Below are 15,048 nucleotides of genomic sequence, written 5' to 3' on the forward strand. Positions count from 1 at the left end.
TCTAACCCTCAGATGTGTTTTGCACGGACCATGAAATGCTTATGAATTTTAAAATAAATACAAATATTATTTTTAAAAAGAACAGATCTGGGACTTCCCTGGCGGTTCAGTGGTTAAGACTCTGTGCTCCTAACGCAGGGGGCCCAGGTTCAATCCCTGGTCTGGGAACTAGATCCCACATGCCGCAATGAAGTTCCCACGTGCCGCAACTAGACCCAGCGCAGCCAAATAAATAAATAAATATTAAAAAAAAAAAAAAAAGAACAGATCTTACTTGAAAGCTCATTTTTTTTTTTCTTTAAAAATTAGGAAGTTGGGCAACACTGGTCCTACAATTCTGTATACCAACAATGGCTCCCCCAGTCTCCAATGTTCCCCGAATGCATGCACTTACTTTTAATTCCTCTGTCTCCCTTGCTTAAATTAAATCACTTGCCAGTTCCTCTATTAGGTCTTGGATTAGTCAGCTAGGGCTGCCGTAACAAAAGATCACAGACTGGGGGGCTTAAACAACACAAATGTACTGTCTCAGAGCACTGGAGGCTAGAAGTCCAAGATCAAGGTGTTGGCAGGTTTGGTTTCTTCTGAGGCCTCTCTCCTTGCCTTGCAAATGCCACCTTCTGACTGTGTTCTCACATGACCGTTCCGCTGCAAACACACCTCTTCCTCTTATAAGCAACCAGTCCTACTGGATTAGGGTCCCATCATTATGACCTCATTTAACCTTAATAACCTTCTTAAAGACCCTGTCTCCAAATATAGTCAAATTCTTCCCCTGCATTTGCTAAGTGTTGGTCTTGGGCAAGTTAATTATTGTCTCAGAACTCTGGTTTCCTGATCTGTAGAATGAACATCTAATAACACTAAATGTCTCTGAGTCCAGTTCTTGGTAATCGTTCATGTACTGAGGAATCACCTGGGCCTTTGTTAAAATATAGATTGATTCAACTGATCTAGGATGAGGCTAGAGATTCTGCATTTCTCACAAGCTCCAGGCGATGCTGAGGCTGTTGTTCTACAGACCACACTTTGAGTAGCAAGGTCTGAGAAGACTAAATGAGTTAATAGGTACAATGCATTTAGGATACTGCCTGCCACGTCACAAAAATCCAAAATCCTTGACTCCAACTGTCATCATTATTCCAATGGAGCTGATTGTAGATCAGTAGAATATGTCTCTGTAGGAATATTTAATGTATCCCAATTGTGGTTTTCCTTTCGCTCCTCGCACTCTGCTTTAAATTCATGCAGTTTTGTTATATTTTATATGCTTAGAAACTACTCTAAATCCCTTTTGCAAAAAGGAAGATTATACAAATTAAACACATTGATTAATGGAGAAAGAGAGAACATATTTTTATAATGAATTGAAAATAATGTGACCACAAAAACTAAACCAGAAGGCCAGTTGTAATCACCCACACTCTCTGATCAGTACTTCCAGCAGACTGCACCCCAGTGCACCTGGGAGATGATGTCACCCCCAAACAGCCTTATAATGCCTACTCTTTCATTATTTCCTAGTTTGCACAACATAGCCCACCTTTTCCAAACTTCTTTCAGGTCCTTAAAATGTATTACTTTTGCACAAGTCCTGGCCTTTGTATTAGCTGTTTCCTCTGGTACTCTCTTTATCCTCTCCCCTTCCTTCAGATCTTAGCTCATATGCCACCTTCTCCAGAAAGTTATCTGATCTCCCTCCCTTTTAGATTTGTGTTTATGGCCCCTACAAGTCCTCCCATAGCATCTTTCGACTACCTTTATCTCTCTGCATACAATAATGTATTTTAATTGCTTATCTACATATACCAATCTGTCTCTCCCACAAATCTGCAAGTTCCAGGAAGGCAAGATCCCTATGCTTATGTACTATTTTAGCCTCAGTACTTAGACCTCTGCTTGACATATGGTTGGCATAACAATGAAGACTCAACTCATGTGTGCTCTATTAATGAATGAATGGATGGATGAGTGGGTGTGTAGGTAGGTGGATGGATAGATGTCTTGGATGTATGGATAAAAAAGCAGATGCTCCTGTTTTTAAGGATTTTTGACACAGCACTTATCGGCAACAACTTGACAATTTTATTTAGCCTGGAAGGCTGACACACAACGATCATCTCAAAATCTACATACTCACTGGTAGCACCAGTCAACTCATCCTCTTTGCCCACCTGAGAAGAATGTTTATGAAAAATGAAATTACTAAATGGGTTTTAGCACGTGGCAAACATCTGTCTGTGATACCCGCCATGAAGGGGTTACAGGCTGAAGCTCATTTAACTTCAGTTCAAGTGTCAGATTTCAACTTCACCAGAGTCAGCAATCTAACACATGTACAGTTAGTTGTACACAGAAAGAAACAAGCAAATACTGAGGAGTGGATCTCAAAGAACTCACCATCATTAGAGGGAAAACACATTCAAATTATACTAGTGACTGATCATACCTGGGTCTTATCATCTTCACAATTCAAAGGAGAGACAGCTCATGATTATTATTAAGATCAAAATAATGAACTCAGTTTCAGCTTGTAAAACATGATTTCATAAGTCGTTGCTCAATTTAAAATAAAATGGATTCTTCCTTTTTGGATTGGACAAACTGAACTCTTATCAGAAATGATGTTACATTTTCAGAGAAGAGTGATAGTACCAAGCTTAATCAACCCTCTGAAAGTATGGTATGCATTCACAGAAATATCTTAAAAGTATATCCTGAGGTTTTTATCTTTGTTGGAAGTATAGCACACTTGATTATGTAGGACAGAAACCATTCAGCATGCGTCTTGAGGCTTATTAAGTTCCCCAGGACTTGTGATAATGAAGATAAACAGTCTAACCTTTCTTAGACTTGGGACCCTGGTTACCACAATGTCTCATTAGGAAGAAATACACTAGGAAATACATGGATAAATGTATCATAAAGCACCATGCCTCTAAGTGGTGCCCCAGGCCCTCTACTTTTATGCTCTAATTTTGTTTTCTCCCCACATTCTGGCTACTTTCTATAGTCAGAGAACAGTGCTTTTGTGAAAGATCTTTGCTACCAAATTCTCTGCTTAGGTTATAAGAAATAAAATCATGCACAGGTGGACAGAGTAGCTTGCAATACATTTTATAAACTGGAATTCTTTACGGACAAATGTTGGGATGCTTCCTAGCATTTACAACAGTTTCTACAATTCGATTTTCAATTATTGAGTTTTCTGAAAGAAAGAAAGAGAGAAGGGAGAGCGAGAAGAAAGATAAACTGTTTAGCAAATTCTATGACAAAAAAAGCAAAAGTAACAACTTATATTGATAATTTGAACCTGATAATAACAATATCCTAGTGCCATGAGTTAATAAGATACAGCCATTGCACTAGTAATGATTTGCCTCTGCTTCTTTTGAATAAATCTCAGGTGGAAATAAGCCACGGGAAAACCTTGCCTCTGATCTCTACTTTTCGAGAGACAGACGGTCCATTGAGGAGCAGTTCCTGCTTCTGTTGATAGGAGAAGTAGGGGAAAGATTATAAAACACAGCTATGAATGGAAAAAAATCATCCTTGCCATTTGGAAGAGCCACTGATACTCATGAACTGTACCAAGAACTTTGCTGGAGACTCAGAAAAGTTGAGTTACAGTCAGATGTTCTCAAGGTGGATCTAAGCTTTCACTCATCCCAAGAGAGAAAAGTAAGACCATCCTGCCTTCAAAATAAAAGTAGGTGGAAACTTAGCAGAGATAGATGGTGATGCCCAGTGGATTCAGTAAATAAGGCACTTTTCTAAGTAAAAGGCCTAGGTTTGAGTTTTTAATTTGATCAAGCCATATGAATGGGTATCTGAGGATTAGAATCAATAATTTTATCGTGATTCTAAATGCTCTGATTCAATCACGGATCTTAGCAGATCTTTTCACTGTATTATCTTGTATCATCTAAAATAGCTCAAGAAGTAGAGATTGGGAGAACCAGACAACCATTAATGCAATCTAACTGGGATATATTTAAAATTGAGAATGGATAGTTCCTAAGAAAGCTAAATAACGTAGAGTGCCACTAAGGCAAAAATGAAACAAGTTATTTTACATATTAAAATATAACAGAATGCCGTCTTAGCCTTTTATACCAAGCCACATTATGACTTTCTTGCGACCCAGGTACTTTTGCCTTCATGGGCTCCTTTCTCCAAAATACATTTAAAAATAAGTTTTATGACTGCATTGTCATAAAATTGAAAGTGTTAGTATTATGTATTATTTTCTTTGACCCCCAAAGTTAATTTTTTCTTCTCATTAAAAAAGTGAAAACTTTTTTCCTGGGACCCTGAAAGTATTAGGGGCCCTGGGTACAAGGCAGGTACTTCATGAACATGATGGAGAAGTTGGTCCTGCTTCTATATCCTTGTATCTAGAGATCATGCATCTCCTTTCAATCCACAGTCACAGAATTCTCATGCCTAGGAGTCACATTTTAGGAAGAACGCACCACACTCTGAGCACTAAGCATTAAGTATAACCTCAAATATTTTTCTCCTCCAAACCCATTTTATGAAGTTTGTTTCATTAGCAAATATGTCTGCTACTCAAGGCAAGTTTGCTGGCTCCCTTTGAACAAGCTGGCCTTCACCGAGTGTCCTCCTAAGGAGGCTCGAATTCTGAAAGATCCAAATGTTTTAAACTCTACTGTCTTCTGTACAACCATCATTCATCTCTACATCACAGGCCTCACTGATGCAGTTGACGTGATAAAAATCACAACCAGCAGAATGTAAGCTCCACAGGGGCAGAAATGGTTTTGTTTGCTTTGTTTTGCTTGTTCTGATGTGTTCACTGATGTATCTCAAATCCTTAGAACAGTGCTTGCACACAGTAAATGCTCCATATTTGAATAAATGAAGTACAATGGACTGGACTTCTTTAAAATCTCTTCATGTTGCTCACTCTCCATACCCGTGAGTTTATTACACCTGCCTCCTCTCTGGCCCTTCTAGTCTTCTTCCTACACGGCTCCCAGAGGGTTCTGCCTAAAGCTCAGTTATGATGGTATCATGATGTTATTTGAAATCTTTTGATGGTTCCCTATATTCTATAGAAAGAAAAAAATAGAAGCTATTGAAGTGTAAGGTATTAAAGGCTCTCCATGGTCCATTACCAGATAATATCTAGCTTTGCTCCCAAATAGGCTGCATATTTCTTTGATAGAACTGAGAAACTGCTATGCTTCCTGGTCCCCAAGTCTGTCCACATGTTGTTCTTTTGCATGGGTCACTTTTTATCTAGGCTTTATCAATCTCACCTCCCTTCACCCCACATCTTTCATGACTAACTCCTATCTATGTACCATGACTGACCTTCTCTTTCCTTTAGGAGTCCTAGGCATTTTCCTGCATCATTTACAACTTCCCTCTAAAATGGCACTCATCTGACTTTATTGTGATTGTGTGTTTACACATGTTTCTCCCCCTAGATTGTACATTCCTTCAGAGAACAGGGCCATTGTGCAACATTCGAACCCTAGAAACTGGCATAATCTCTGGAACTTGGAAGGCATTCAATAAAAAGAAGTAGAGGAATGAATGAATGAATGAGACTTTCTTACATTTAAGGGAAAATTGAGGTATCAGGATTCAGATTAAGATTATGTCTGCCACTTCATTTGTTCATTTATTAACAATATTTCAAAATAATAGAAAATATTTCCTATTCCTAATAGGAACTAATAAAAACAATGCACGTTAAAACCATAGCATTGATATATCATTTTTAGAAGTCTATCTACATTCATTATTGGGAAAGATGTGGAGAAATGGATATTCTCATACACTACTCTTTTATTTTATTTTTTATTTTATTTTTTTTTGTGTGTGTGTGGTACGCGGGCCTCTCACTGTTGTGGCCTCTCCCGTTGCAGAGCACAGGCTCTGGACGCACAGGCTCAGCGGCCATGGCTCACGGGCCCAGCCGCTCCGCAGCATGTGGGATATTCCCAGACCGGGGCACGAACCCATGTCCCCTGCATCGGCAGGCGGACTCTCAACCACTGCGCCACCAGGGAAGCCCTACTCTTTTATTTTAATATTTATTTTATTATTATTATTTTTGTCTGTGTCGGGTCGTAGTTGTAGCACGAGGGCTCTCTTGTTGAGGGGCGCAAGCTCAGTAGTTGTGGTGCGTGGGCATAGTAGCCCCTCGGCATGTGGGATCTTAGTTCCCTGACCAGGGATCGAACCCGCGTCGCCTATATTGGAAGGCGGATACTTTACCACTGGACCACCAGGGAAGTCCCCCCATACACTACTCTTGAGAGTTAAAATTTACATGTCCTATTTGGAAAGATATGTGGCAAGTAAGTAAATGGAAATTCACACATCCTTTAACGCATTCATTTTACCATTTTACTTCTCTCTCTCTCTCTCTCTCTCTCTCTCTATATATATATATATATATATATATATATATATGTATATATATATATATATATGAATCATGATCATAGATATATGAATATCTCTCTCTCTTTATATATATATATATATATATATATATATACACACACACACACACACACATATGAATCACTTAAGTGACATACTTAAGTGTGTTCACTACAGCCTTTGGTGTAACAGTAAAAATTAGAAACAGTATGAATGTATATCAAGATGAAAATGACTAAATAAAAGTTGGGTATAATCACACAACAGAATGATATATGTAACAGTTAACATCTTCAAGTAGATAGATCTTAAAAAACATAATGATGATTGGAAAAAAGCAAATCGCAAGATGATAATTACCCCATGCTACCATTTGTGTAAACAGACCTCACAAACCAATATAATATATATGGTTTATACAAATGCATTTATGTTTGAAAATCCAGAAATTGGGATGGAATTATATTAAATGACCCCTTGATAGAGGATGCCTCTGGGAAGGAGTATAAGTGATGAGATCTAGGGAGTAGTCAAAGAGACCTTCATTTTCTTTATGGCATTTTAACATCTTTACTTAAAACATAAATTGAAGTATAGCATTGGTGATGGAAATGTGTGCACTTCTTGTTCAGATTATATATTTACCTATGTCTTTTATATCTGCCCCCTAAAAGATAGGATAAACAAACCATGGGTACCAAAAAATAATCTCAGAGTTTTGGAGATGCAGCCAGGGAATGAAAAGAGAAAGGCCACAGGATCGCACAAAGGACAGAATCAAACCCTACCTGTGGGAGTAAAAGGACGTCAAGTCAGAGACGTCTATACATAGGAGTTATGCATGCCCCTCACATTAACTTTAGGGAAAGTCATGACAATCTTGAGGTATTTAGAGAGGCTTATGAGTACTATAAAATGAATGGCTTGGGAAAATAAAAGGAAAGAAATTACTATGGAAAGAAAGGAATAAAATTGGCAAAATGATGTTTGCTGTTGCTGAGACTCGAGAGTGGAGAGGCAAACAAGCTGCCTCCCTGGTCTGGTTATTACAGATAACAGCTGTCCGAATGTAAGAGTCAGTGCACTGAATATGCAAGCCATCAATCAGTAGTCTTATACTATAAAACAACAAAAAAAGCATCCATAGCACATAGCCCACAGGACAGTTACTATGCTACCCTTACTGACAAGTTTCTTAAAAGGAGATCAAAAGAAACTGTACTCTATTTTTCTTAATAGAAAATGAAAGTGACAAGGATGAGAAGCATGCAGTGTGTAGTTTAGATAAAGGAAAAGAAGTTTTTCCAACAAGTACATATTCTGCTGACAGACAGAAAGAAGCAAAGGAGAAAAGAAGTTAGGTTGTGGATTGTAAAGAACACATTAATTAAAACAGACTCTGAATCACTGTTGTGCTTGTATCAGAGTATATAGTATTAATGAGATACGAGAAGGATCCGGAGTGCTGAACGCCTCAGTGAGTTTAAACTGGGACCTTTGAACTCTGTTAATTTATACACTGGCTATTATAAAATTCAGAAAACTGTCAGTTGCTATCATAACACTATTGTTTTTACACTGACAGTCAATGACAAGCTTACCCTTCAAGAACAATAAACATGCAGAGAAGCAGAAGGCATTTTATGAAAGCCACCCAGCTGGGTTCACTTCCCGCCTGCCGTTTGCCCCCAGCCCTATCAGCTTGAGTAAGCTGCCCAGCTAGTCTGGTTCTCAGGCCCTTACCTGGAAATACAGAAACCAAAACAAAGACTCCATTAAATCTCTCTCTGTACTAATATTTTAGAATTTTATTAAACCTATCTATATATGCTGTGGAAATGAGAAGAAAGAGAAGTGTTTTGTGAAAGAAAAGGCACTCACAGTCACTGGTGGAAGATTCATGCTATTGCATTTTATAAACTATGTAAGTAATATATGCTCTTTAGATATGCAGAGGGAATCGTGGGCATTGGAAAAATACTGGATTATAGATTGAATATGGAAATTTGCTGCTTGACATCTTACTTTCCTTTCTTTCATATATCAGAAGAAAAACTACAAATAGCTGCCCTTAGTATCTGAAATGATCTGAAGATTAAAATCTCCTGGCCCTCAAAGAAATAGAAGCTAATTTTGGAGTTACTGAAAAATTTGATTTGCAGTTTAAAAGGTTATCCAAGTTTATTTTGAAAGAACAAAAAAAGAATTTTTATTTTCCTGAGAGGAAAGTAGAAAAATCTTATGAATCGGATTTGAAGAGATGTTACAACAAAAATGGTAATACTGTTGGGGAGTGGTGATAACAGAAAATGAAAGAAGAGACTAAAGGAGAAGAAAGTAAGAAGTAGAATCTCCTTGTTACTGAAATAGAATCAAATAATAGTAGTGTATGTATACGGCTGATTCATTTCATTTTGTTGTGCAGTGGAGGCTAACACAACATTGTACAGCAAACCATATTCCAATAAAAATTAATTATAAAATTAATTTTTAAAAAATGGAAAAAAAGTATAAAGTCAAAAATAAAATAGTACTGAGAGGATCCAGAAGAGAACTTAGATGAAGGATACCCCAGGGTCCTGGAACCCACTCCAGTCATGCTACTTAAGGCTGTGAGATCTCAAAATACAGTGAATTAAATCACATAGCCTTTCTCATATCACTACAGGGTTGAGTTTTCCAGGCTGGTAAGGTTGATCTATTACATCTTTTTGCTCTGTCATCCCCTAGAGGGCTGTTCTTAATCTCTATGGTCAAACCTGGGTCACGGCCACATCCATGTCTCAGCCCTCAGGAAGTTGAGAACTGAGAAAGACAGAGGCAAACAACTTATCTTTATTTAGAAGATGACTTTGAAGTAAGTTGCTTCATATCTTCTGTTCACATTCCATTGGTCCGAATTCGGTCACATGGCCATATCCAACTGCAAGGAAGGCTGGGAAATGTAGTTTCAGTGGGCAGCCATGTACCCACATAAAGCTGGGATTTTTTTTTTTTTTTTAACTAAAAAACAGAAGGATAAAATGGATACTGTCTAGTAAGGAGTTTGCTAAAGAAGGAAGTGGGTTCACTGCCCTAAAAGAGCTGAGTGTGAAATCTGACAAAGGGACCTGAAAGAAATGTTTTGGGTATGCAACAGTCCTGTGAGAGCTCAGTCATTGCATAACCACTCCCTCTGCTCACTGAGTGTTCACCTCCTGAGATGGGCTGGGACCTGGGACTCTTTGCTGCAGTGCTACAGTGCTTGCACCCTTGACACACCTCTCCTGGAGCAACAAAATACAAAGAAACTAGATGGGACTAAAAATAACTGCATGCATATGCAGTTAGGGCAAATTCTGGAAAAAAGATACAAAGACCAAAAAAATCCAACTGCTACTTTTGAAGAGCCCAGAGCAAAAGCAGGGGGTAGGGAGCAAAAGCAGGTACGGTGCACGCCCCCAGCACACACCACCAGCTAAGGGGTGGGCAAACCACCTAAGCCACCCCTCTGGCTCCACCCCTGGACACACCCTTACCCTCACTCCATATAAGGAACAAGGTTATCCCTCACTCAGGGATAACTCGGCAAGCAAGGAAGGCTGTTGTTTGTTCCCACTCCCCCCTGCTGCAGCAGAGGCCCCGATAAAGCCTTGCCTGAATTTCTTGTCTGGCCTTTGATCAATTTCTATTGATTAAGCAGGCCAAAACCCCTGGTCAGTAACACTCCTACCTCTTGTTTTGGGGCATAAGGCAAATTTACACAAGGTGTCTTGTGCAGACTATTGTATCCACAGCTAGAGTCTCCCTCACTGACTGGTAAGAGGAATGTCTAACTGGTAAGAGGAATGCCACAGACTTTGCTTGGGCTCTGATTAACTCTCCCCATGTCCAAATTACTAGAAAATCCAGGAGAAAGGTGTAGGGCTCTGGGAATTCGTGTAGTGGTCTACTTGGGAAGTCATGCTAAAATCAATAAGCTAAAAACCCGACCATAAGTTGGAACAAAAATCAATAACGCCCTTGATACCAATATTTATATAGACATGAATGAATATTAAAAAAGAAATCTATGCATATAATTTAAATGCAGAGTCTATATAGGGCAGATCAAAAACTATCATAAATAGAGCATAGTAATATTTTCAAACGTCACCATTAAATGAGGAATTCTATTAGTAGATGCTACTGTGATAGACATTATAGGAAAGAAAATTAATTTTCTTTTAAATGTTTTACTTATTAATCTCCTGCAAAATTTGTACAGTTCTAAATGTATATTTTTCTCACTGCAGTATTAAAGTTACTGTTGATGTACATGTTGAATCAGAAAGGTGTTTGTTTAGGTCAACGTTCCTATTATATTACTGGGAACAAGAAATAATTTCCTCTGACAGTATACATCTAAAATAATTGTGGTGAGGAAAATCTATTGATAGCTGTAGATAGACCCAAAGCATATTTCTAAGTAAAAAGACTGCTAAAAGGAAAGTTATACACTCTATTTTCATGAATTGTTCTAGTATGGCAGTAATCTACCAGGAAGAATACGTGTTACCATTCCCAAGATTGTTTTAATTTTCATAAAAGGCCACATACAATGTGTTTTATGAACATTATATTTTTGATCTAGGGCAGAGGAAGTGGGTTTTCAATGTCTGTTTTGCTACGTGATTTTCTTTTAGACTGCCTAGAAGCTTTAAATATCCTGCTTTTGCTTGCTAATTCCCCAACGTAGAAATCTGACCCTTCCCAACGTAGAAGCCAGAAGCTAATGTTCTCAATCTCTTTTGAAGCTAGGCTGGAGGCCTATGACCTATGCTCTACCAATTAGATACACACATGTCAATCTTTGAGTATAAAATTTTACATCGAAGGAGCAGATATCATGCCTGATCCATTTCTGCCATGATAGTACACATCCTTCTTGTTTCTGGAGATCCCACTAGCAGAAATTCTAGTCTTATGAGCCAAAAGCCAAGTATCTGAGGTCAAGGGTAGCTGAAGCAGTTGTGAAGTACAGTTTGGATGTTCTTCGTAGATAAGTAGCCTGGTTTTCTGTGCCTGACACAGAGGGTGAGTTACATAGTATCTTTCTGTTTAGACTAGTAGAATACCTCTCTAATTAGAAAAACATGGGATACCAGACCTATCTACTTACATATACATTTGGACCTGGATCTGCAAATTATAAGTGAAAACATGTTTATACTCAGATATAACTTAAAAAAAAAACATTAAATGTGTGTGTGTGTGTGTGTGCGTGCGTGTGCACGCATGCACGCACGTACTTTAAATGTGTGGACTGCTTTCATTGTCTCCAATAGAATTATACCACAGTGGGAGCCCTGAAATTCCTAGAAAAGGGAAAATAGGTCTGACTCTTTCCACCAGTACCAAGTGATATTGAGCACATCTTTTCACTTATGTGGGTCTCAATTAACCTACTTATAAAGTGGATATAGACATAAGATACCTGTCTTGGACTTCCCTGCTGGCGCAGTGGTTAAGAATTCGCCTGCCAGGCTTCCCTGGTGGCTCAGTGGTTGAGAGTCCGCCTGCCGATGCAGGGGACACAGGTTCATGCCCCGGTCCGGGAAGATCCCACATGCCGCGGAGCAACTAAGCCCGTGTGCCACAGCTACTGAGCCTGCACTCTAGAGCCAGCAAGCCACAACTACTGAGCCCTCGTGCCACAGTTACTGAAACCCTCATGCCCTAGAGCGCCTAGAGCCTGTGCTCTGCAACAAGAGAAGCCACCGCAAGGAGAAGCCCGCACACTGCAACAAAGAGTAGCCCCGCTCACTGCAACTAGAGAAAGCCTGTGCTCAGCAACGAAGACCCAACGCAGCCAAAATTAAATTTAATTAATTAATTTTTTTTTTTAAAAAAAGGAAATAACATACCTGTTGATTTATGCTATCGCCAGTTAGTTAGCTGTGTTAGCTGACAGTTGGCTCTTGGCTTCATACTTGCCCTTCTGTGCCCTCTTCTCTTTTGCTAGGAGTCTAAAAACCTCAAAACTACATTTCCTAGATTTCCTTGACAGCTAGCTTTCATTTAGATGCTGCCAATAGGAGGAAGTGACAGGAAATTGGAAGGTGGAAGAAAGGAAGATGTAGTCTCAGTAGTAGCAGCAGACAATTCTGGGCCCCTGGATTCATATTCAGGCACTGAGTTTCCATAGCAGCAGCAGCTACAGGCCCAGCAGCAGCCTTGGCAACACAGTGACCATGGCAAAGGCAGGTCCAGGAAACTCTGAACCTCAGCGCTTCAGAAGCACTGGCAGGAAAGTAGGCTCCTGACTCGCAAAATTGTGGGACAACAGTCATTCCAAAACCATAGTGGCAGCAATAGGCGATTCAGCAGCCCCAGGGACACAGTAATCTTGGGCTCTTGATTACATTCATCCCTAAGGGCAATAGCAGCTTCCCACAGTTGCTAACCTATAAGTAACCTCATTTTCCCTTTTGCTCCTTAAGCCCTCCCAACACTTTTGTAAAGGTTTCTTTACATCAAATCCCCTCCGTTTGTAATACTTGTCATGGTTCTTGTTTACCTGGCTGTACACTAGTTAAAAGCAGTCAAAAGAGCATTTTACATTTTGAAATTTCTTTTACTACTAAGACTTATCATTCCAAAATTAGAGACAACCAGTGTGCACTTGGAGTTTCCTACTAAACATGCCGTGAGGTCAACAGACTTTCACTTTTGATTATAAAGGAATATGTTCCATCAGATCAACAATCCCACCAAGATGAAATAGAAAAGCTGTGTAAAAGAAAACAGAAAAAATATGACTGAAACCACTGAGAACATTTTGATGCAGTCGGGAAATAAGGAGCCAATATTCTGGAATGAAATAAACTAACTAATTGAGGTAAGCCTCAGTTTTGCCCCTGCATCCAGGGAATCTGCCAATTCTTAAATGGCACAAAGTGAGAGATTTTCTAGTCAGTAGAAGTCTCCTGGTAGAGTTTTCAGCCATCTCATGAGAATGGGGAGAAAACTAGGAGGGGTCAAGTCCTACAGAGAAGGAAGGTGCACAGAAGGGACCCCAACATGTTTTGCCAGTGTCCCCTGAGATATTTTCTAATTCCTAAGTGGAGCATGGCAAGAAACTAGAAGCTGAGGAGAGAATGGCTGAAAAATGATCTCAGTGTGATAAGGAGAAAATAATTGGAGTTCAGGACAACCAAGTAGGTAATATTTTAGTAAACCTCTCAAGTGTTCAGCTGTAACCCATGTAGAGCTGACAAAGATTGCAGGTCATCAAGTTACCTCAGACCCTGATTGAATTTGAGGTAATCTGCTCTTACTCTGACTGCCTGCCATAGTTTTAAAATTTTTTCATTCACCAGGTCTGGCATTAAATAAAATGATTAACTGAACCAAGAAAAAAGACCAATGAAAAAGACCAACAAAAAAAAAAATTATACAATATCAACTAAATTATATACTATCCAGATACTAGAACTACAAGTTAGGGATATAAAAATTATTGATTATTATGCTGAAAAAAACAAAATGACAAGACACAGACTTTCACCAATATATTCCAGACTGAAGTACAGAGCTAAAAAATTTTAAAAAAAGGAAAAATACAGAAAGGAGCATAAAAACACATAAAAGGTGACATACATAAGTATAATTGGCATTGAAAATATCCAGTCTAAGGGAAAAGAGATAATGAAACAAACTACAATGACCAGGACTTTTTCAAATCTAAAGACATCAAGAAGCACTACAAACCACAATAGAATATATAAAAGAAATCCACACCCGCACTCATCCTAATGGATGAAAAGACAAGAGACAAAGAAAAAAATCTTAAATGAAGCCAGAGGGGGTTAAAAAAAAAAAAAGGACAGTATTTTCAGAGTGGCAACAATAAGGCTGCTAATTTTTCAACAGAAAAAGAGAAGAAGAAACGGAGAAAGCTGGAAACCAGAAGACAAAGAATGACACCATTAAAGTGCTAAAAGTAACTATGAACCTAGAATTCTATATGCAGAGAAAATACAGAAATAAGGTAAAACAGACATTTTGAGACAAAATCTGGGATATTTTGTCCTCACTGGATTCCCACTGAAAGAAATTTAAAATTTCTTTAGGCAGAAAAGAAATGATCTCAGACTGAAACACAGAAAGTCAGGAAGTTAAGAAGAGAAATGGAAAGTGTAAATGTGCAGTTAAATCCAAAATAGTATCACTTTTCCAAAATGATAACAACAATATCTTGAGCGTTTAAAATATATGCTGAATTAAAATTAAGGACCACAAACACAGAAAAGGCAGGTCATGTGTTCTTTGGTCCTATTATTGACTGGGAAGTGGTAAAAGCACTAATTTATAGTAGATTCTAATAACTCAAATGTGCATATTACAATATCTAGGACAACCCACAGAAAGAATAATAAAGAAGTGTATAACTAACAAGCTAATAGTAGGGAAAGTGGATGAATAAATCACTTGCCTAGTCTAGAAGAAGGCAGGTAAAAAGTAAAAGGACAGGGGCTTCCCTGGTGGCCGCAGTGGTTGAGAGTCCGCCTGCCGATGCAGGGGACACGGGTTCATGCCCCGGTCCGGGAAGATCCCCCATGCCGCGGAGCGGCTGGGCCCGTGAGCCATGGCTGCTGAGCCTGC

At 38.9% G+C, this 15,048-nt stretch overlaps 1 non-coding gene across 1 annotated transcript; it reads left to right on the forward strand.

Moving 5' to 3' along the window:
• Positions 1–95: 95 nt before the first annotated feature.
• On the forward strand, positions 96–168 carry TRNAR-CCU (transfer RNA arginine (anticodon CCU)). Its single transcript has one exon. It is a non-coding gene; the product is annotated as a tRNA-Arg (tRNA).
• Positions 169–15,048: the final 14,880 nt, after the last annotated feature.

This window comes from Kogia breviceps, chromosome 10 (assembly GCF_026419965.1).
Source record: "Kogia breviceps isolate mKogBre1 chromosome 10, mKogBre1 haplotype 1, whole genome shotgun sequence".
Taxonomy (NCBI): Eukaryota; Metazoa; Chordata; class Mammalia; order Artiodactyla; family Physeteridae; genus Kogia; species Kogia breviceps.